The sequence below is a fragment of the Triticum dicoccoides genome, chromosome 4B, assembly GCF_002162155.2.
Source record: "Triticum dicoccoides isolate Atlit2015 ecotype Zavitan chromosome 4B, WEW_v2.0, whole genome shotgun sequence".
Classification (NCBI taxonomy): domain Eukaryota; kingdom Viridiplantae; phylum Streptophyta; class Magnoliopsida; order Poales; family Poaceae; genus Triticum; species Triticum dicoccoides.
In genome coordinates this window covers 517,077,701-517,101,988 of record NC_041387.1, presented here as the reverse complement: position 1 = coordinate 517,101,988, position 24,288 = coordinate 517,077,701, and positions in this window count along the sequence as shown.

The window sequence follows — 24,288 nt, the reverse complement described above, 5'->3', positions numbered from 1 at the left end:
CCACGAAGAGAAGCAAAAAGATCATCCAAAGAAGAATGCCAAAGATAACTTACGCGGATGGCGGTTTGCGACTCCAAGAAGACCTCATTGCAGCGCCGGAGGGCCTCGGCTTCTGCCGGAAGTTTGGCCTGGACGTCGAGGGACGCCTGATTCAGAGCACCTGTCCCGCCCCCGTGTATCCAACCCACGGGCGCGGCACTGGTCGCCTCAGTGTAGGGGACCGACGAGCTCGCGGTGCCGACCTCCTGCGGCCGCGGTGCTGAGTCCGCCTTCTCAAGACGGCGGCGCGTTGGTTTGCGGACTGTAGGAATCAGGTCCTTCACCACCGTGTTTTCGACCGGTGGCACCGGCGGCGCAGCCGGCTGCTCGTCCCGTGGCCCGCTGGTTAGCGGCAGCGGAGGCGGTGGCACGAAGACGTCCAGCATAGCCATGTCGCCGCCCTCCTGCTCCCGGATCGGGTGATCGTCGCCGGCTCCTCCGGCCGTCGCCACGAATTCAGGCGGAGGCGGCGCGGTGTTCAGGGGCGCCACGAGCAGCGGCTCCTGGCGGTGTACGGCCTCCGCGAGGTGCTCCTTCTCCGCAGCTTGGGCCTCCGCCTGCGCCAGTGCTCTCTCAGTGGACGCGGCGGCCTTGTCCACCTTCTCCTTTGCCAGGCGGTTGGCCTCTTCCTCACGTGCCTCCCGCGCGTTCCGCTCTGTCGCCTCCCGGAGGTCGGCGGCCGGGTCGATCCGCCAGCTGGTCAAGGATGTCGCCGCCGACCTGAGGACCGAGGCAGCGCTCGACTTCTCAAGGGTTAGCGGGGCCCTAAAATAAGAAGACAAGTCAGAAGGCTCTCGCGCCAGATTGACAAAAAGAAGAGAAGTAAGAAAAAGATACTTACATCAACACCATGACGGGCACCTTCGGCTGCCTCTGATACTTGGCCACCTTGGCCACGGCTTCTTTCCGCCTCGTCGCCGCAGCCGGGTTCTTGGGCTTCTTTGGGGCGCTGCCAAACAGGGCAGCGCCCTGCTTCCGCTTGCACTTGCTGCCGCGAGCGGGCGGCCCGGAAGAGGGGCCGGCGCTGATAGTAGTAGAGCTCCGGGCGGGGCGCTGTTCGTCTTCGTCGTCGATGTCGTCGGGCCAAGTCCCCACGCCGCCGCCTTCCTCGGAGCCGCCTGCTCCACCGCCGCCTGTTGCGTCATCCGCCAGGGCGGCTGCCCCCAAGTTGGGGTCGTCCAGGTCGCTCACCGCCCTGTCCAGCTGGAGGTAATCGCCCGGCCCCAAGAGGGCGGCCGTCGTCGCGGACATGTAAATCTGCAACCAGAAAGGAGTTGCGTCACGACAAGGAACAAGGCTGAAGAAAACAGATCAAAGGATAAGATGAAGAAACTTACGGCAGGCGGCGGATTGTGGCGGGAGTATGGCCGCTTCCTGTACCGCCAGTCTTCCTCTGACACTTTGAGGTCGGAGATATCATTCACCATCCACGCAACCTCGTCAGGCGGCATCCCTTTCATGCACAGCCGACATGGATCGCGGTGCCCGCCCATCCGGAAGATCGGATGAGGGGGGCTCTGGAGCGGGAGAACCCGGCGCTCGACGAAGGCAACGAGGAGGTTGGAAGCGACGAGGCCCTCCGACTCCTGGAGCACTTGGAGTCAGCCAATGGCGGCCGCCGCGTCCGCCGACACCGGCTTCGGCTTGTACCCCCAGGTGGGCCGAGTCCTGTGGGGGGGGGGCGGCTTCATAAGGCGGCAGGTTGAGGAAGTCGGCAGTCGGATCTACGTTCTCGACGTAGAAGTAGGACTGCTGTCACATCTTCACCGACTGCGCCAGCTTGATGATGGGGAAGGTGTTTCGTTTCGCCGGTCGGCGCACGGTGACGAAGCCGCCGCACTCGGCCGCCGTCTCCCTGGCGGAGGTGCCGAGCTTCCCATAGAAGAACGCTCCCCACAGCTCGAGTGTGGGGAGGCCGCCAATATAGCCCTCGCACTCCGTGACGAAGGCGAAGAGTAGATTCACGGTGTTGGGCGTGAGGTGGTGAGGCTGAAGATGGTAGAAGTCGAGGAAAGAGTGGAAGAAGCCACTCACCGGGAGGCCGAAGCCGCGGAGGAAGTGTGAGCGGAAGATGGCCCGCTCGTCTCCCTGCGGCGCCGGCGAGATCTCCTCCTCCGGCGGCACCCGCGCCTTGACGAAGGCCACGCTGGGCATCCGGCGCGTGTCGCGGAGGAAGGAGATGTGGTCCTCGATCACGGTCGACCCGTCCCAGTCGTCGCCCTTCTCGCGCGCCATGGCTTCCAGTTGGCTGTGTGAGGAGGAGAAGTGCGTCGGCGACGGGCGACCGCAGTGGCTCCACGGCGGCGCAGAGCAGCAGCAACGGAAGTGGAGGAGGGAGCGGAGGAAGAAGAAGAGTGGGAGGGGGCACGAGAGCTTTGCCGCACCCCTCCCATCCCCCTACTTATAGCCCTCGGGCTACAAAGCCAAGGGGACAGGACGTGGGTCGTGGGATTAACTGCGCCCACGACCCCACGACCCCCATTTATCGCGCACATTCACCACATCGTAAACGGTTGTGGGAATGGCAACCGCCCCCCTCGGCACAGCGGATCCGCCCGGTTGCCAAGGCGCAGGAGTGGCGGGCCCGACTCATTGTCACATCCCATCGGGGGCGTGGGGTGGCAGGCTGGCCGGGCTGACGTGCGCTGCATGGCGCGTCTGTGGCGGGCGGCGGCCCGAGAAGCTTAGCAGGCACGCCACCTGTTTCCCGCCTTGAAGTTCAAAATCAACCACGCAAGCTCCGCCTGGACAAGGACGGCCTCAGTAGTCGGCTGGCCACAAGACGGATGGACGTTCTACCGGAGCCCGGTGAGGGGGGAAGCCGCTAAGACTTCGCGGCGCCTCGACCACAATGCCTCACCGGCTTCAGGGACTACTGTCGGAGTAATGGGCCACGGGTAGGCTCACACGAGTCCCAGAATTTATCAAGACTTTGGGCCAGCTCCGCCTAGCTGGACCCCAAGATGAAGCTCCGCCCTCTGGGAGCCGGCTGGCGAAACGGCCGGCTACCAGAGGGCGGCCAACCCAAGCCTACGGCACTCCGAGTGGCCGGCTCCTGCCGGCCGGCCTCCAGAGAGGGCGGCATCAGGCAGGCGGCCACCTCGCAGCCTCGGTGCAGCCGACCCCCATCGAGAATACAAGCTAGAGCATGGCTACAATGAAGCACGTCGCCCTGATGTACGGGACATGCATGGCCATAGTGCTCCATACAGGCAGAGATCTCCGCACTGCGGGGCACTGTGCCATGTCTCCCCTGACGTTGCTCAAAGCAGGTGGAGCCCTGTTCCCCATGATGGCCTATCGGTACAGCCTGCCAGCCGCAGGTCCAACCAGGCAGTGACACACCAGAAGACAGCGTACGCCCAATAAGTCGGGCTCGGGAAGGGTCGGCCTCCAGCAGGCGCCCGTCCCTCGCTCCGAGGCAAGCACGCCATTAACCTGATGAGACCAGGCATGGCTACAGTAACCCCCCGCCAGCCGGCGGGACTGTAGCCACGATAAGATGACCAAGCCCTCATCATAGATGGCACGACTATAGTAAGCAGCCATCAACCAGCCGGCGAGGCCCACCAGGCGGCGAGCCCTAGTAGTTGGCGGAGAAGCTGGAGGCTGGAGACGCTGACAGACGGGCCCCAGCAGCCAGCTCGATTACCATTGTACCCCTGGGGGGCTGGCCTATATAGGCCCCCCAGGCCACCCATGCAAACGGTTCCAATCCTGATAGAACTAGCTAGTTTCCTAGGGCAGAGAAGAGCTAGCCTTGCCTTCTCCTACCTCGAGACACAGCTCAAGGAGCACCTTGTATCACTAGTGCCTTAGTGATCATGCGGAGACCCGGCAGAGCAGGAGTAGGGGTATTATCTCCACGGAGAGCCCCCAACCTGGGTAAAGTTCGTCGGCGTACGTGTCTACGCCTCATCCCGCTTCCAGGCACCGGCGATGTTCTACTCGCTCCCACCATGATAAGTCGTCCTTTGGCATATGTCGCACCCAACCCCCGACACTAAGTCATCAACATGTATAAGCGTTAGGATGTGTGTCCATTCACTGGACATTTGAGGATTCTAAGATATTTAGCTCACACGACAGCTTGCAGAACTTTTTCTCGTCCAAGGGCTTTGTGAAGATATCAGCCAGTTGCTCTTCAGTTGACGTGTATGATATCAATATCTTCCTTGATGACATGATCTCTGAGAAAATGATGATGAATCTCAATGTGCTTTGTCTTCGAGTGCTGAACTGGATTCTTGGCAATCTTGATGGAGCTTTCATTGTCGTAGAAGAGTGGCACATTCTTCATGTTGATGCCATAATCCTTGAGAGTTTGCTTCATCCAGAGAAGCTAAGCACATCAAGATCCAGTAGCAATGTATTCAAATTTAGCAGTGGAGAGGGATACACAGTTTTGCTTCTTTGAAGACCAACAGACAAGAGATCATCCAAGAAAGTGACATGTGCCTGATGTAGACTTCCGATCAACTGTGTCACCAGCATAATCAATATCTCAGTATCCAACTAGATCAAACGATGAGCCCTTTGGATACCATAATCCTAGTGTTGTGGTGTGAGCCAAATATCGAAGAATTCGCTTCACAGCAAGGTGATGTGATTCCTTTGGTGCCACTTGGAATCAGGCACACATGCAAACGCTAAGCATAATATTAGGCCTGGATGCACATATGTATAGTAAAGAATCAATCATGGAGCGGTATACCTTTTGATCGAACTCTTTACCATTTTCGTCAGGACCAAGATGACTTTTGGTTGGCATTAACGTCGTGTACCCTTTGCAGTCTTGCATTCCAAACTTTTTCAGGCAATCATTGAGGTATTTTTCTTGTGATATTGTCGGGAGTTGGGTGCGACATATGCCAAAGGATGGCTTATCATGGTGGGAGCAAGTAGAACATCGCCGGTGCCTAGAAGCGGGATGAGGCGTAGACACGAACGCCGGCGTACTTTACCCAGGTTCGGGGCTCTCCCAGGAGATAACACCCCTAGTCCTGCTCTGTGGGGTCTCCGCATGATCACTAAGGCACAAGTGATACAAAGGTGCTCCTTGAGCTGTATGCTAGAGGTAGGAGAAGGCAAGGCTAGCTTTCTCCTGATCTAGGGAAGTGGCTAGATCTAATGGGTGGGAACCCTTTGCATGGGTGCCCTGGGGAGTTTATATAGGCCTACCCCCCATGGGTACAATGGTAATCTGGCCGGGTGCTGGGCCCGATTGTCAGTGTCTCCGGCCTCCGTTCTCTCCGCCGACTACTGGGGCCCGCCGCCTGGTGGGCCCCGCCGACTGGTCTGGTACGGAGCCGACATGCTGCACCTGCTGCTAGCGAGTCTGATTGGTGGCTGCTCACTATAGCCGTGCTGCTAATGACCTGGGCTTGGTCAACTCAGCGTGGCTACAGTCCTGCCGCCTGGCCGGAGATCAGTGTAGCCACACCTGGTCTCATCAGGTTAATGGTGCACTTGCTTCGAGGGAAGGGACGACCGCCTGCTGGAGGCCGGCCTTCCCCTGCTCCGACTGGTTCGGCATACACCGTCTTTCGAGGTGTCACTACCCAGTAGGGCCCGCAGCCTGTGGGCCGTATCGATAGGTGGTCCTGGGGAACAGGGCTCCGCCTGTCCAGACTAACGTCAGGGGGAAGTGGCAACAATGCCACGTCGTGCGGAGATCTCCGCCTGTACGGGGCACTATGCCCACGCCAAGCCCAAGATTCAGGGGTGAGGGGCTTTACTGTAGCCACGCCCTATCTCGTCCTCTTGATGGGGGCACAAACTCTGAGGGTGCCAGGTGGCCGCCTGCTTGACGTGGTCCTCTCTAGAGGCCGGCCGACTGGAGCCGGCCGCTCGTGGTGCCGTCTGCAGGTGGTTGGTCGTCCTCTGGGGGCCGGCTGTTGAGCTAGCCAGCCCCCGGAGGGCAGAGCGTCAGCTTGGGATTCTGTGGGGCGAGGTCGGCCAAAACTCTTCACAAGTTTAGGGACTCGGGTGAGGCTACCTGTGGCCCATTACTCCGATAGTAGTCCCTGAAGCCAGTGAGGCGTTGTGGTCGAGGGGCCACGAAGTCTCAGCGGCTTCCCCCCTCGCCGAGCTCCGGGAGAATGTTTGATCCGCCTTGCGGTGGGCCGACTGCTGGAGTCGGCTTTGACTAGGCAGGATTGTCGGTCGATTTTGAACTCCAAGGCGGGAAAACGGGTGGCGTGCCTGCTAAGCTTCCCAGGGCCGTCGCCCACCACATGCACGCCACATGGCACATGCCAGCCCGGTCAGCCTGCCACCCCATGCTCCTGATGGGACGTGACAGTGGGCTGGGCCCACCACTACCGGGCCTCGGCACGCGGGCGGATTCGCTGTGCCGAGGTGGGCGGTTGCGATCCCCCCAGCGTTCAAGGCGCAGTAAGTTTGCACGGTAAACGGGGGGTCGTGGGGTCGTGGGCGCAGTTAATCCCATGATGCCATGCCCCGCCCCCTTGGCTTCATAGCCCGAGGGCTATAAGTAGGGGGAGGGAGGGGTGCGGCGGAGCACGCGCGCCCCCTCCCACTCTCTCTTCCTCCTCCTACTCTCTCCTCCATTGCTGCTGTTGCCGCTCCGTGCTTGTCGTGGTGCTGCCGCCATTCGCTGCTGATGCACTCCTTCTCCCCTCGCAGCCCCGCCCGAGGCCATGGCGCGTGAGAAGGGCGACGACTAGGACGGATCGACGGTGATCGAAGACCGCATCTCCTTCCTCCGAGACACGCATTGGATGCCCAACGCAGCATTCGTCAGGGCGCGGGTGCCGCCGGCGGAGTAGATTTTGCCGGCGCCGAAGGGGAACAAGCGGGTCGTCTTCCGCTCGCACTTCCTCCGTGGCTTCGGCCTTCTGGTGAGCGGCTTCCTCCGCTCGTTCCTCGACTTCAACCATCTCCAACCGCATCATCTGACGCCCAACACCGTGACCCTTCTCTCCGCCTTCGTCACGCGTGCGAGGGCTACATCGGCATCCTCCCCACACTCGAGCTATGGGGAGCATTCTTCTACGGGAAGCTGGGCACCTCCACCAAGGACATGGCGGCCGAGTGCGCTGGATTCGTCGTCGTGCGCCGGCCGGCGAAGAGGAATGCCTTCCCCATCATCAAGCTGTCACAGTCGATAAAACTGTGGTAGTAGTCTTACTTCTATGTTGAGAATGTCGATCCGACTGTCAACTTCATCAACCTGCCGGCCTACGAGGCCGGCCCCCTATCGGGCTTCGGCCCAACTGGGGCTACAAGCCGAAGCAGGTGTCGGCGGACGCGGCAGCCGCCATCGGCCGACTCCGGGTGCTCTAGAAGTCGGAGGGCCTCATGGCCTCCGACCTCCGCATCGCCTGTGCCGAGCGCCGGGTCCTCCCGCTCCAGGGTCGCCCTCATACGATCTTCCGGATGAGCAGGCACCGCGACCCGAGCCGGTTGTGCACGAAGGAGATGCCGACTGCTGAGGTCGCGAGGATGGTGAACGAGATCTCCGACCTCAAGGTGTCGGAGGGATACTGGTGGTACAGGAAGCGGCCGTATTCCCGCGATAACCCGCCGCCTGCCGTAAGTCCCTTGATTTCTTCCATTAGCTCTGTCTTTCAATCTTGTTCTTATCATGATGCGACTCCCTTCTAGAGCGCAGATTTACATGTCCGAGGCGACGGCCGCCATCGTGGGGCCGGGTGGTGACTAAATGCTGGATAGGGCAGTGAGCGATGTGGACGAGCCCGACTTGGGGGTGGCCGCCTTGGCGCACGATGCAGCAGGCGGCGGCGACGGAGAAGGCGGCTCCCAAGAGGGTGGTGGCGTGGAGACCTGGCCTGACGATGACGACGATGAAGACGAGCCGCGCCCCGACCGGAGCACTGCCAACACCGGCGCAGGCCCCTCTATTGGGCCTTCCGCCCGTGGCGGCAAACGCAAGCGGAAGCAAGGTGCTGCCCTGTTTGGCAGTGCGCCGAAGAAGCCCAAGAACCCGGCCACGGCGACCAGGCGGAAAGAAGCCGCGGACAAGGTGGCCAAGTACCAGAAGCAGCCGAAGGTGCCACTCATGGTGTCAGTGTAAGTACCCTTCTCATGTTTCCACCTCTTTGCCGATCTGGCCTAAAAACTTTTTTGCCTTGTCTTCCTATCTTAGGGCCCCGCTCACCCTCAAGAAGTCGAGCGTCGCCTCGATCATCAGGTCGGCGAAGACCTCCTCCACCAGCCGGCGAATCAACCCGGCCGCCGACCTCCGGGAGGCGAGAGAGCAGAACACGCGGGAGGCGCGGGAGGAAGAGGTCGACCGTCTTGCGAAGGTGGAGGCGGACAAGGCTGCAGCATCTGTGGCGAGGAAGCTGGCGCAGGCGGAGGCCGAAGCCGCGGAGAAGGAGCGGCTCGCGAAGGCTGCATGCCGCCAGGATCCGCTGCTTGTGACGCCTCTGAACACCGCACCACCTCCGCCGGAGTTTGAGGCGACGACCGAGGGAGCCAGCTATGAGCAGCCGGTCATGGAGAGGGAGGTTGGCGACGTGGCCATGCCGGACGTCATCGTGCCACCACCATCGACTAGCGAAACACAGGACGAGCAGCCGGCCGCGCCGCCGGTGCCACCAGTCGGGGACGTAGTGGTGACGGACCTGACTCCTGAGGTCCGCTCACCCGCGCGCCGCTGTTTTGCGAAGGCGGCCTCGGTGTCACGGCTGCTAGAAACCGGTGTTGCGAGCTCGTCGGTCTCCGACACCAAAGTGACCAGCGCCGCCCCGCTGGCTGGGTACCCGGAGGTAGGACGGGCGCCCTGGCCCAGGCGTCTCTTGACGTCCAGGCCAAACTCCGGGCCGAAGTTGAAGCCCTCAAGCAATGCAACGAGGCATTCCTGGAGTCGCGGGCAGCCATCCGCGTAAGTTTTCTTTGCTTCCCTTTATTTTGATCTTCTTGCTTTCTTCGTGGGGGCACGCTAGCGCACCCACTGGGTGTAGTCCCCATGTTTCGGGCCAACTGCTGAGCAGGCGGTCCGGAACTTTAACTCGCAAGTGTCAAATGCTGACTTCATCTGATATCCCTTCTGTAGGACTACCACAATCTTCGCGCGGTCACCTTCAACTCCAGGGTCCGGGAGCTGGAGACGCAGACCGCCCATCTGTCCGAGAGCCGGAGTAAGCTTCGATTTCCTTTCTTTGCTGGGGTGCTCTGGCGCACCCGCGTGTTGTAGTCCCCGAGGTTCGGGCCGACTGCTGAGCAGTCGGGCCGAATCTTCCCAGTGACTTTGTCTTTGCTAGCTACTTCTTCTCAGCGGGGGCACGATGGCGCACCCGCGGGCTGTAGTCCTCGAGATTTGGGCCGACTGCTGAGCAGCCGGGCCGGATCTCCCTGGCAACTGCATCCTTCTTTCTTTATTTGACTGATGTTCTTTCTTCTTTCCTTTTTACAGAGGCCAACGCCGCCTTGCAGCAGCAGCTGGGCGAGGCCAACACCGCCCTGCACGGCAAGGAGGCAGAGTGCAGAAAGCTAGCCGAGGAGCGAGACCGGCTGGTCACTCAGCTCGCCGAGTAGGCGGAGGCCCTCAAGACGGCTCAGCGGGAGGCGAAGGCGAAGGAGACCGACCTCCTCGCCGAGTTTAAGATCGAGCGCTCCGCCTGGACCAACAAGGAGGCACAGATGACAGCCTGCTTCAGCAGCATCGAAGACTTGGTCGATGGTGAGCTTTATTTCCTTTGTTTCTTGTTTTGAGCTGCCGCCCTTATCTAGGCCGACTGCTTGTTTCTGACTTTGGCTTTTCTTGCCTTCTATCCAAGCAGACTTCTTCCCATGCCACTCCGTCGCTGCGAACCAGATCATCAAGGCCCTGCGCGAGGAGCGGAGGGCGGAAGGCATGCAGATTGCCGCTGACGCCCCCCGGACCCTCCATGAGCAAATCCTCTGCATCCAGGCCCGTCTTCGGCCCGCCCATCAAATGATGCGCCGTCTTCAGCGCGTTGGGGCCCAAGTGATTTCCCCCCTCTGGCCAGGCTTGCAGGCTCCATGCACCCCAAGTTGGACTGCCGACTGGCTGGAGGTGGCGGCCGGCCGCCTAGAGGCCTGGAAGGGCTCTACAGCCCGGGCAAGAGCGCGCCGAGCCCTAGAGTTCGTCAAGGCGTGGTACCCTGGGCTAGATCTAGCCCAGTTGGCCATGTTTTGGCTGGAGGCACAGGAGGAGCTGGTGGCGGTGGAAGCCGAGCTTATCAACAGGGCGGCGGCGACCGCCGACTTCACCGACACCAGCGTCTTTGTCCCGGAGGTAGTCGAGGAAGGTGCCGAAGCACCGCTGGAGTGGCTCGGGCTGAACCCGGAGGACAGCGAGGATTCGGCAGAAGTCATTGACTCCAGCGACGAAGGGGAGGAGGGGGAGGAGGAGGAGAGTGAAGACGACGTGCCGGAGGTTGGGGCGGATGGTCAGCCCCAACCTGACCGGGCCTCAAGCAATGATCCGCGCTCCAAAGCGCCGACTGCTGCTGGAGGCGGCCAGGCGGGGAACGACAGCCGCCCGTTCCTCCGACGGACGCCATCGACTCTGCCATCCAGCCCTCCACCGTCCCGACTGGTGTTGCTGACTCCACCACCCAGCCAGAGCCGCCTGCTGCACCAACCGGCACTGCCGACTCCATCGTTCAGCCGGAGCCCTATGCTGAGCCAACTGGCACTGCCGGCCCCAACGTCCAGCCGGAGCCCTTTACTGCACCAACCGGCACCACTGACCCCAACGCCCAGCCGGAGTCTTCTGCTGCTCCTTAGGATGTTTATCTTTTTCTTTCCCTGCTTGCTAATCTGGACAACTTGATTAAATTTTCGCAATTCCACCCGTGGGGTGTATATCAAACTTTGTTGAATGCCGGCCTATAGGCCTTTATCTATGTGAATATCTTATCGCAATTTATGCTTTGCTTTGCCGACTTCTAACTTTTCTTGCTTTATACTCCTTGCTTTTTTCCTTTGCCGCCCTCCCTTGGCTATCTTCTTGCCAACCAAGCAGCCGCTCTGCAAACTGCAGCTGGTTTGAGTACTTAGCTTTTTGCGGGAGGGCAAGTACTTAGCCATTTGGAGATTTTGGCAAGGTAAGCAGAAGCCGGCCGGTCGGCTGCTCGACAGCCGGCCGAACAGGTGCGGTGCCGGCCTCAACTATATGCATTTTTTCCTTAACCATTTTTCATGTGGGCACTCTTTTGCAACCCCTGCTCGCCATTCAGTCGCTCCGCGAGCTGCGGCTTCTGACAGAGGAAGTTTTAGGTGCCAACACACTACTTGTCCGGCTGCAGGAGGCGGCATATAGTAGAAGGCGGCAAACCTCTGGGCCGACTGGTTGAACCCGGTGCCAGGCGGAAATAATAAAACAATGCACACTCATAGGCATAACACTTATCATGTAGATAAAAGGAGGGTAGGCCCCGAGTTCTTCTCGGGTGACCCGGAGTCTTCGTACATAATACAAAAGATAGCGTGATACATACTGCTTTAAACTGTAAAATCTCCGGAGGAGGTTTGCATTCCACGGCCTCTCCGTATCCTTGCCTGAATCATCTCTTTTGCATGCTCTGGGCCTCTGAGCGTCAATCAGATAGTAGGAGTCGTTGCCCAGCACCTTGCTGATGATGAAAGGGCCTTCCCAAGGTGCCAAGAGCTTGTGCTGGCCGGCTGTTTGATGGATCAGCTGGAGCACAAGGTCTCCCTCTTGGAAGGATCTTGGCCTCACCTTGCGGTTGTAATATCGGCGCAGGCTCTGCTGGTATATGGCGGACCGGCTAAGTGCCAGCAGCCAGCCCTCCTCCAGCAGGTCCACGACGTCTTCTCGTGCCTCCTTGGCATCCGCCTCGGTGTACATGGTGACTCGCAAGGAGTCGAACTCTATGTCCGTCGGGATGACGGCTTCAGCACTGTAGACAAGGAAGAAGGGCGTGAAGCCGGTCGACTTGTTCAGAGTTGTGTGCAGGCTCCAGAGGATGGCCGGCAGCTCATCGAGCCAGCAGTCGGCCGAACGCTCTAGAGGCTCGACCAGTCGGGGCTTGATGCCGGATAAAATGAGGACGTTTGCTCACTCAACCTGGCCGTTTGACTGCGGATGGGCAACGGATGCTAACTCCAGCCGGATGCCCTGCGTCGTGCAGAAACGATCCAAGGCTCCTTTGGCAAAGTTTGTGCCGTTGTCAGTGATGATGCTGTGTGGTATGCTGTACCGAGTGGTGATGTAGGCAATGAAAGTCATGGCAGTCGGCCCATTCAGTTTCTTCATTGGCTTTGCCTCTATCCACTTGGTGAACTTGTCCACAGCGACAAGCAGATGAGTCATGCCACCACAGGCCGTCTTGAATGGCCCCACCACATCCAAACCCTAAACAGCAAAGGGCCAAGCAATGGGAATGGTCTTGAATGCAGAAGCGGGCAAGTGTGGCTCGGAGCGGAATTTCTGACACCCTTTGCACTTCTTAACCAACTCTTTGGCTTCTTCTAGAGCAGTTGGCCAGAAGAAACCATGGCGTAAAGCTTTGGCAACAAGTGATCGTGAGGCCGCATGGTGACCACATTCGCCTTGGTGAATATCTCTGAGGATTGCTTGACCCTGGTCCGGCTCCACGCAGCGCTGGTACACACCAGTGACACTGCGCCGAACGAGTTCTTTGTTGACTATGGTGTATGCTGCGGCCCGCCGTTGCACTTGCTGGGCCAGGGTCTCGTCGGCCGGCAGCTCTTTATTCACTAGGAAGTTGAGGATGGGTTGAGCCCATGATGGTGCTGCTATCTCTCCGACTGCCACGATAGCACTTGTACAAGGGCGGTTGGGCCGGGCGGCGGTGGGTTGGAGTCAACTGCCGCTTGCTGTCTTGAAGAAGTCCCCGGGCCGACTGCTGTAGTCCCTGAGTCGGGCTCTGGAATCCCTGGGCCGGGTGCGATGGCTGCAGTCCTCGGGCCGCTTGCCGAAGTCCCCGCGCCGGCTTCTGGTATCCTCAAATCGGATCCGACTACTTCAGGAGGGGCTGGCACGAAGATGGAGTCGGACTCTGGAGATGGCTTGACAGACGGCTTGAGGAGGCACTGCAAGGCGACGCCGACTGGTATCACCTGTCAGGTGGAGCCGATCCGAGCCAAGGCATCCGCTTGCTCATTATCATTTCTTTGCACATGGAGGAACTCGCACCCGTCAAAGTATCCACTGAGTTGCTACACGAGGAAGCGGTAGCTTGCCATATTCGCGTCCTTGGCGTCCCAGTCGCCTGACGACTGTTGGACCACCATGTCGGAGTCACCATAGCACAGGATCCGGCGAATGCCGAGTTCCTTGGCAAGCCGGAGTCCGTGTATGAGTGTCTTGTACTCTGCTACGTTGTTGGAGGCGGCAAAATGGACTTGCAGCACATATCTAAGCTTGTCGCCTTTGGGAGAGGTGAGGACGATGCCGGCTCCCAGACCGGTGCGCATTTTGGAACCATCAAAATGCATCCGTCAGTGGGTGGAGTCTGGCGCTGGTGGTAAGTACTGGGTCTCGGCCCAGTCGACGAGGAAGTCGGCCAGCACTTGTGACTTGATGGCGGTGCGAGGCTGGTAGTAGATGGTATAAGGGGCCAGATCAATAGCCCACTTGGCCACTCGGCCAGAAGCATCTCGGCTTCCAATGATCTCAGCAAGCGGAGCCATGCAGACGACAGTTATCGGGTGCTCTTGAAAGTAAGGCTTCAGCTTCTTGGCGGCAAAGTGCACACCATAGCACATCTTCTGATAATGTGGGTAGTTTTGCTTGGAGGCGGATAGTACTTCACTCAAGTAATATACCGGTCTCTGGACCAGCAATGCTCTGCCCTCCTCTTTGCGTTCTGCCACAATGACTGTGCTGACAACCCGACTGGTGGCAGCGATGTAGAGGAGCATGGGCTCTTTCTCAGTCGGAGCCGCCAAGATAGGCGGGGTTGTCAACATCTTCTTGAGTTGGAGAAAAGCTTCGTCCGCCTTGTCATTCCACTCGAAAAAAGTGGTCTTCTTCATGAGCTGGTACAGAGGAAGAGCCTTTTCGCCCAGCCGACTGATGAAATGGATGATTGACGCCAGGCAGCCGGTGAATTTCTGCACGTCTAGTAGTCGGGTGGGCACCTCCATCTTCTCAATGGCCTTAATCTTCACAGGGTTGCACTCTATGCCGTGCTCTGAGACCAAGAAGCCGAGAAGCTGGCCGACTGGTACTCCAAAGACACATTTCTCTGGGTTGATCTTGATCTGGAATCGGCGCAAGTTCTCAAAGGTTTCCTTGAGGTCTTCTAGCAACGTGCCACGCTTCTCCGTGTTCATCACCACATCATCCACATAAACATGGGCATTTCTGCCGAGTTGCTTGAGGAGACACTTTTGCATGCAGCGCTGAAATGTGGCGCCGATGTTTCGCAAGCCGAATGTCATGGTGAGGTAGTAGAAGGCTCCGAATGCTGTGATGAAGGCAGTCTTCAGCCTGTCGGCCGGGTTTAGCTTTATCTGATGATACCCTAAGTATGCATCCAAGAAACTCAACAGATCGCATCTAGCTGCAGAGTCTATCACTTGGTCAATTCTTGGTAGGGCAAAAGGATCTTTGGGGCAAGCTTTGTTGAGGCTGGTATAGTCAATACACATGCGCCACTACTTATTCTTCTTCAACACCAGGACTGGGTTGGCCAGCCACTCTAGAAAGAACACTTCCATGATGAATCCGGCTGCTAGAAGCCGGGCTATCTCTTCTCCGACAACTCTTCTCTTCTCTTCCAACAGGCGGCGCAAGGGCTGCCTGACCGGCTTGGCGTCAGGTCAGACATGTAACTTGTGCTCGGCGAAATCCGTCGGAACACCCGGCATGTCTTTGGGAGACCATGCGAAGATGTCCCGATTCTGATGGAGGAATTTGACGAGCTCACTTTCCTATTTGCTATCAAGGTTTGCACCTATGACAGTGTGCCTCTCCGGGTGCTCTGGGTCCAAAGGTATCTTCTTTGTTTCCTTTGCCAGCTTGAACGAGCCCTCAACCTCTGACTCCTTGGGGATGGGTGACATTTCCGGCTTCTTGCCTGCCATCGCCACCACCCGATCAAGGAGCCACTTCTCAGCTGCAATCACGAGGGACTCGGCCAGCCGACTGCTATCCGCGGCGCAGGCGGTTGACTTCTTGTAGTCTCCAACTACAGTCAGGATCCCCTTGGTACTCGGCATCTTCATCTTGAGGTAAGCATAGTGGGGGACTGCCATGAACTTGGCCAGAGCAGGTCGGCCAATCAGTGCATGGTAGGGGCTTTCAGGGTCCACCACTTCAAACCAAACTGGCTCATGGAGGAAATGATTCTTGTCTCCAAAGAGAACATCGATTTGGATCTTGCCGATTGGTGAGCAGGAAAGGCCAGGGACTATGCCATGGAATACAGTCCGACTGGGAAGGAGCTGCTTCTGCTTGATTCCTAACTTCTCCATTGTGTCACGGTACAGGATATTGATGCTGCTGCCGCCATCTATCTAGACTCTGGAGAAACGCGTTGCCCGCCTCTTTGTTGCAAAGGTAGCTTCTAGGACCAGGGCGTATGAACCTGGGGAAGGCATCACTTTTGGGTGGTCGGCCCTGCTCCAACTGATGGGCCTCTCAGACCAATGCATGAATTCTGGACTATTTGAGGCCACTTCTTGCACTTCTTGTTGTTGCTTCCGTCTGCTGCGTCTATCATTAGCCACGCTGGTGAACACGACATAAGCTCCGTGTTCCTCTAGATACTCGTCTAGTATGGCGCCGACTGGCCGGGCCGCCGGCTACTGGGGCTGAGGAGGCGGCGGTCCGGCAGGCGGAGGAGGCAGGAGTCCATCTCCCTTGGCGATTCTGGTGAGAGAATGACACTTCCGAGTGGTGTGGTTGGACGGCTTTGCACCGCTATGGAATTTGCAAGGTGCATCCAGGGTCTGCTCATAAGAGAAGGCGGGCAACCAATTGGGCTTGCCGCCCTTCTGACGCTTGGGTGACGGCTTCCCCTCCAGCTGCTGGTCCTCGACTGTCGCCACCTGCCGGCTAGTGGAAGCCGGCTGAGTGGCCTTCCGCTTGTTGTCGCCTGGATGCTGCCATCGACTGGTCTCACCAGCCGGCGTCCGAGGGGCCTGAGGTGCCACCTTGCCGGACGCATCAACCAGGATTTCCGCATTCATGGAAAAGTCAGCCATGGCGTGCTTGTCGGCGATAATCAGAAGCTCGTTGAGCATTGTAGGCTCGTCGCAAAGGAGTCGATGCTTGAGGAGGGTGCCCTCTCGGCACTTGGCGGTGAAGTACTCGATTGACTACACCTCGTGCACGCCTTCGCAGGAGTTGTGCAGCTCGACCCAACGCATGAGATAGTCGCGAGTCGATTTGCTGGGCCCTTGGACGCACAAGGAGAGCTGTTGGGGCTTGGGAGGCCGCTTGTACATGCTGGTGAAATTGCGGATGAAGGCCTCGGTGAAATCAACCCAGCTGTTGATGCTATGGGGCTTCAGGCTGTTAAGCCATGTCCGGGCCGTGCCTTGAAGCATGATCAGGATGTACTTCACGGCAACGCGCTTGTTGTCGTTCGCTATGCTGACGGCCGTGGAGTAGTCGACCAACCAGTCCTCCGGCTTCATGGAGCCGGTGTAATTGGGCATATCTCGCGGGAGGGTGAACTCTTTGGGGAAGGGCTCGTCTCAGATTCGTAGGCTGAAGCAAGGCGGGCCTAAGGCGTCTTCTTCTTCTAGCGCTAGGGATTGGTTGAGGTGGTCGATCCGATGGTGGGCGTCATTCTCTCCGACTCCCTCTCGGCGGCCAAGGCGGTCGCTGAGTGTCGGGTGTGTGACAGGCGACGGGGTGGGATGCCGTGCTCCGCGAGGCGGAGGAGGAGGCGGGTCGCCTCGCTGCTCCACCGCATGAGGGCGGCCGTCTTTGTCACGCTTGATGGAGAGGCGCGTCCGGCTTCGGCTGGTAGCCGGCTCGTTGCCTCATCTTCCACGGGCGCCGCCAGTCGGCGTCCGGGATGTCGCGTCGTGGTCCTGGCGAAGGGGCAGTTCATCGTTCCGCAGGGTGGGCACTTCAGTGCGGCAGCCAGCTTCGTGCTGCGCGGCGGCCGCGTCTAGGAGTTGCTGGACTCGCTCCGTCATGTGGCGACGCTCATCGCCCTCGTACTTATCCAGCTCATCCGTCACCGCCTAGGCACCCCGGATGTTCTCCGCAGGCGTGGCATAGACGGGGCGTTCCGCCCCGAATATGCTGGCGATGGTCGCGCCACGCTGCCGGATAGAGCCAATGCAGCTAGGCCCCTCAGGAGTCGGCGTGCCGCCAATGGCCCGGTCCATCTCGCGCCAGTAGGCGTCCAAATGGCTTCGCACACTAGCCAGTCAGCCAGCGCTCTCGAGGAGCTGGACGCGTTGTGCTTCCAGTGTCTCAGCGTCTGCATCTTCTGGGATGGGCGCCGTTAGGTCTTGCAGCGCCGCATCGAGTGGGTCTTGAGCGCCTCCGCCAGAGTGCTCACCACTGTTGATGACGAGCACCTCCATGACGGTGCTACCGCTGCTGTGCTCACGAGGAGGCGGCTCATCATAGACCACCACGTTGGTGGGGAACGCATCAAGCGACACCGTGTCGGAGTCGACGATCATCGGTTCGGTGGAGCCAACAGACTCCAGGTCCACAGCAGGCTCGCTGGTGACCTGAAGCTGGTCGAGGAGGCTGACGAGACGGCTCTCGGGGCAGCCGGTGCCCTCATCGGAGGCCGGCTCATCGGAGAGGTGAACCTCGCCAACAAGGTCGGCAAGGCAGCTTGCCGCACACGCGATCTCCGAACCGTGCAGTGCGTCGAAGTTGATGCGATCGGGCGTGCTGGGCTGGCTTCACTCGCCAGGAAGGAACAAGGTTTCCGTCCAGAGCAGGTCTCCGGGAGACGGTCCACCTCGCCCCACGGTGGGTGCCAAATTTTGGGGGTTGGGTGCGACATATGCCAAAGGATGGCTTATCATGGTGGGTGCGAGTAGAACGTCGCTGGTGCTTGGAAGCGGGATGAGGCGTAGACACAAACGTCGGCGTACTTTACCCAGGTTCGGGGCTCTCCCAGGAGATAACACCCCAGTCCTGCTCTGCGGGGTCTCCGCATGATCACTAAGGCACAAGTGATACAAAGGTGCTCCTTGAGCTGTATACTAGAGGTAGGAGAAGGCAAGGCTAGCTCTCTCCTGCTCTAGGGAAGTGGCTAGATCTAATGGGGTGGGAACCCTTTGCATGGGTGCCCTGGGGGGTTTATATAGGCCTACCCCCCAGGGGTACAATGGTAATCTGGCCGGGTGCTGGGCCCGGCTATCAGTGTCTCCGGCCTCCGGCCTCATCGCCGACTACTGGGGCCCGCCGCCTGGTGGGCCCCGCCGACTGGTCTGGTACGGAGCCGACAGGCCGCTCCCTCCGCTGGCGGGTCTGATTGGTGGCTGCTCATTGTAGTCGTGCTGCTAATGACGCGGGCTTGGTCAACTTAGTGTGGCTACAGTCCCGCCGCCTAGCGGGAGATCACTGTAGCCGCACCTGGTCTCATCAGGTTAATGGTGCACTTGCTTCGAGGGAAGGGACGACCGCCTGCTGGAGGCCGGCCTTCCCCTGGTCCGACTGGTTCGCCATACACCGTCTTTCGAGGTGTCACTGCCCAGTAGGGCCCGCAGCCTGCAGGCCATACCGACAGGTCGTTGTGGGGAACAGGGCTCCGCCTGTCCGGAGTGACGTTAGAGGGAAGTGGAAACAGTGCCACGTCGTGCGGAGATCTCCGCCTGTACGGGGCACTATGGTCACGCCAAGCCCAAGGTTCGGGGGTGAGGGGCTTTACTGTAGCCACGCCCTATCTCGTCCTCTTGATGGGGGCACAAACTCTGAGGGTGCCAGGTGGCCGCCTGCTTGACGCCGTCCTCTCTAGAGGCCGACCAACTGGAGCCGGCTGCTCGTGGTGCCGTGTGCAGGTGGTTGGCCGTCCTTTGTGGGCCGTCCATTGAGCTAGCCAGCCCCCGGAGGGTGGAGCGTCATCTTGGGATTATGTGGGGCGAGGCCGGCCCAAAGTCTTGACAAGTTTAGGGACTCGGGTGAGGCTACCCATGGCCCATTACTCCGACAGATATGAAGATTCCATTGTGTTGATGACGGATTTGAAGATCAAGGAAGAATTTCAGCTCTACCATTATGGACATCTGATATTGCTCTTGCATCATGTATCCAAACTCATCACTGTATCTTTTATTAGTGCGGCCAAAGATGATGTCATCCACATATATTTGACACACAAACAGTTCACCATCACATATCTTCGTGAAGAGAGTGTGATCTAGAGAACCAGGTTTGAAGCCATTGCTCTTCAGGAATTCTTTGAGTGTGTCATTCCAAGCGTGAGGTGCTTGTTTGAGGCCATATAGTGCCTTGTTGAGCTTGTACACCATATGAGGATGCTTCGGATCTTCAAAACCAGGTGGTTGAGCGACATACACTTGTTCTTTGATTTTGCCATTGAGAAAGGCACTCTTCACATCCATTTGGTACATAAGAATGTTTTGGTGGTTAGCATAGGCTAGTTGTATGCGAATGGCTTCAAGCCTAGCCACAGGAGCGAAGGTTTCATCGAAGTTGATTCCTTCCACTTGTGTGTAACCTTGAGCAACGAGGCGAGATTTGTTTCTGACAACTTGTCCAAGTTCATCTTGATTGTTGCGATAGATTCATTTCATGCCAATGATATTGTGCTTGCGAGGATCAGGACGTTTGACAAGCTCCCAGACATTATTTAGCTCAAACTATTGAAGATCTTCTTGCATAGCTTGAATCCATTCAGGTTCCATGAAGGCTTCTTCGACTTTCTTGGGTTCGGATATAGAGACAAAAGCATAGTCACTGCAGAAGTTTGCCAGTTGTGTAGCTCTTGATCGAGTGAGAGGACCAGGTGCACTGATGCTATCAATAATCTTCTCAATCCAGACTTCATTTGCGACCCGAGGATGAGCTGGACGAATATTTTGATCAGACTGACTATTGTCTTCATCATCAGCATTGGCTTCAGACTGAGCATTGTCTTCATGTTGATTAGGTGCAGAAATGATGATCTCATCCTCAGCCTATTCCTCAGTGGGTATGATTTCTCCAGTACCCATCAGCCTGATAGCTTCACCTGGTGTAGCTTCATCTAGCACATTTGGCAGGTGCTCTCTTTACGAGCCATTAATTTCATCAAACCGCGCATCTATAGTTTCAACCACTTTGTAGTGAAAGAGGTTGAAGACTCTGTAGGTGTGCGAGTCCTTTACGTAACCAAGCATAAAACCCTCATGTGTTTTCGGTGCGAATTTAGACGTGTGATGTGGATCCTTGATCCAGCACCTAGCACAAAAGACTTTGAAGTAACTTACATTTGGCTTTTTACCAGTCAAAAGTTCATAAGATGTTTACTTGAAGAACTTATGACGATAGAATCTGTTGATGATGTGGCATGCAGTATCAATGGCTTTGGGCCAGAATTTTCTTGGAGTCACTACTGCAGGATGCTGCTAACGCGACTCTACGATCAGAGACCCTTTGACGAAACTGTGTGTGATGCATTAATTGCAAACGGTGGTGTAAAAAACTGTCAAAAAAGGTGCAAAACGTTTGCGATGATGGATGCATCAAACACAGTTCAGATTTTAGTTTTGTGTGCGATGTAGGGCATACGGTTCCGTGCAATTAACCATTTGCGATGAGGAGCCACAAAAGAAATAGGCAGCCAGATGAAGGTGTGTGCAATAAATAGCATACGGTTCACTAGGATGAACTGTTTGTGATTAGGCAACACAAAAGAAACGGTCAGCCAGATCAAGGTGTGTGCTATATACGACATGCAATTCACGTGGATGAATTGTTTGTGTTGAGACAAGAGAACATAAATGGTTCAATATAACAAGATGTGTGTGATACACGGCAAATAGGTGTGTAATCAGAAATGTGTGCGAAGACCGATAATAACACAGACGATTGCTGCTAATAAGACCTGTGTGTTGTGCGATGGGATTGCATACAGAACAACAACATATATATATACACTCTTATAAGGACATGGTTGCATAACCAAATTAAACATCCACTTACATAGGTGGCTACTATAACCATGGCATTTGCACACACCAAAGTAAACTATTACATGCGTAATTACATAGGTGGCTACTACACACATGCCGTTTCCACACACCAAAGTAAACTATATATTACATGCATGATTAACTAGCATAAACGATCATCTGATCATCATCTACTACTTGTGACACTTCTCTGCTTGTGGCTCGATCCAGTCTCATCGATTTGGGTAATGAAGCTCTTCCTCATGCCAATGATCCGCCTGTGCATCTTGTAGCATGTGTACACGCTCTTGGCCACGAACCTGAGGTGAGGTTCATCTAGTCGCTGTTGATGTCAAAACCGGCGGATCTCGGGTAGGGGGTCCCGAACTGTGCGTCTAAGGCTAATGGTAACAGGAGGCGGGGGACATAATGTTTACCCAGGTTCGGGCCCTCTCTATGAAGGTAATACCCTACTTCCTGCTTGATTGATCTTGATGAATATGAGTATTACAAGAGTCGATCTACCACGAGATCGTAATGACTAAACCCTAGAAGTCTAGCCTATGAGGTTATGATTGTTGTGGCTAAACCCTAGAAGTCTAAACCCTCCGGTTTATATAGACACCGGGGGGGGTGGCTAGGGTTGTACAAAGTCGATTATAGAGAAAGGAATCTACATATCCGAATCACCAAGCTTGCCTTCCATGACAAGGACAGTCCCATCCGGACACGGGACGAAGTCTTCCATCTTGTATCTTCATAGTCCAACAGTCCAGCCAATATAGTCCTGCTGTCCGAGGACCCCTTAATCCTGGACTCCCTCAGTAGCCCCTGAACCAGGCTTCAATGATGATGAGTCCGGCGTGCAGATTGTATTCGGCATTGCAAGGCGGGTTCCTTCTCCGAATACTTCAAAGTAAATTCCGAACACAAGAATCATGTTCGGCTCTGCAAAACAAGTACCACACACAACCGTAGATAGTATAATATTTCATGAGTCCAATCCACTAACAAATTTTTGTAGCATGACATCACGCCACTGCCCGGTCATTATTCGAACCATTTTTTACCCTGCCGCTCCGCATTTCGAGGTGCGGTTTCATTGGCCCATCTTGTCGAAGCAGAGATCGTGTCCCCTTATCATGGGATTCTCATCAATACGAGCATGGGTAACCCAACCATGTCATCTTCATGGCGCTTGGGGAATAGGCGGATTTTAAGGCGAGCAGGGAGGCGCATGACTTTTACTGCCTTTATAAAGGGAAAAGGATTCATCCTTGTTCACCCACGCCTTCCCCTTCCTCTGCCCATCCATTCTCGAGCTCCAGCGCCCAAGTTCTTGCCTTCTCCACCCAAAAAAGCACTCCAATCATGTCCGAAACCAGAGCTGGAGGAAAGTGGATGGCCTCCTCCGTCAAGAAGAAGGACATCAAGGACCTTGGGGAGGCCGGGTACCTGGCCAAGGAAATCATTCACCAACTTCCGGCCAAGGGACAGATTGTCCCTACCCCAGAGCCCCATGAGAGGGTTGTGTTCCTCACACACTTTCTCCGTGGGCTGGGATTCCCACTCCACCCGTTTGTCCGCCGACTAATGTTCTACTACGAGCTAGACTTCCATGATTTGGCCCCCAACTCTATCCTCAACATCTCGGCATTTATTGTCGTATGCGAGGCCTTCCTCCGCATCCCACCCCACTTTGGCCTATGGCTGAAGACTTTCAATGTGAAGCCCAAGGTGGTGAGCGGCCAACAAGCTGAGTGCGGAGGCGCCATGGTGGGCAAGATGCCCAATGTCACCTGGCCCGAAGGCTCCTTTGTGGAGACTGACAAAGGGTGGCAGTCGGGGTGGTCCTACATCACCCAGCCACGCGACACCAACTGGGCGGCGGCCCCCGCGTTCCGATCTGGCCTTTCCATGCGGCTCACCTCCTGGCAAGAGAAGGGCCTAACCTAGGGTTCTCCGGACGAGCTGAGAGCACTCGAAACACGCGCCCAGAGTATGATAATCAAGAAAGTCAAGCTCGTCAACGTGGTGTAGGTTATGCTCGTCCGCCGGATTCTTCCGTGCCAACGCCGGACTTTCTATCTGTGGGAGTATGACCCGGGCAAGCACCAGATCCTATTAGAGCTCTTCGGCATGACGCATGAAGATATATGGAAGGTGCTCTTCAAGGCCAACAAGGTGTCGCCGGCCACGGACGAGGACCGTGGGCACGACCTAACTCACTCTGCAAATCCGGCAAGTCCTTTGACGCTTTCAAGGTGTCCCCTTTACTCACATATTAGAAGAAGGCATCTAAGTCTCCCTATCAATTATTTCAGGGTTGGACAGAGATAGAGGAGCAGATCGACTGTCCAGCTCCACTGCCCGAAGGCCCAGAGACCACGCTCCTGACGAAGATGTTGTTTCCGGCACCTTACGAGGTGCCGGAGAAGAAGGCCCAAAAGAAGGCCAAGGGGACCAGAGGTGGTCTCTGCCGCAAGGGTACTTCGGACGCGATGTTCGAAGACATTGAGGCTCACTCCTCCTTCGCCGAAGACGAGGAGGAGGAGGAGGAGAAGAAATCCATTCCCCCCTATAGGGGGGAGAAAGAAGAGGGCGGCCTCCACACATGGGGAGGTCGAGGCGTCCAAGAAGGGGAAGACTTCCCTTCTGGACAACTCCGCGGCGGCCGCCAACAGCGGCGGGGAGTGGGAGCCCAGGGTCAAGCACTACAAAAAAAGGCACATCCATGACATTTTGGGCCGAACGAAATTTTTTTCTGTTATACATATGACACTTCTATGACGATAATTGTAACAAATCCTGATATCATCATAGATGTGGTGGGCTCCTACTTCTATGACAAAAAATCATGATAGAAAATGGGCTTTTCGTCCTGGGTGGGCCGGAGACGCAGCTGCATGACATTCTTTGGGTCGTCCATGACGGAAAAAACCGTGGTAGAAGCGAGGGGGAGGAAAATTTCGGGGAGTTGCTGGTTACGGTGGGAGGTCGGGGGCCGAGCGATGCGCGTTTTTCTCATACACGTGCGAGGCGTTGGCTCTAACTGAACCCGAGCGAGGCGTTGGGCTCTAACTGAACCCGAGAAATTGCACTGCAGGCTATGCATTACTGAACCCGAGCGATCGATCGATGGCTGTTAACCGAACCCGATGGAGCGACTCCTTCGCTACTGCTGCTAACTGAAGCCGATCG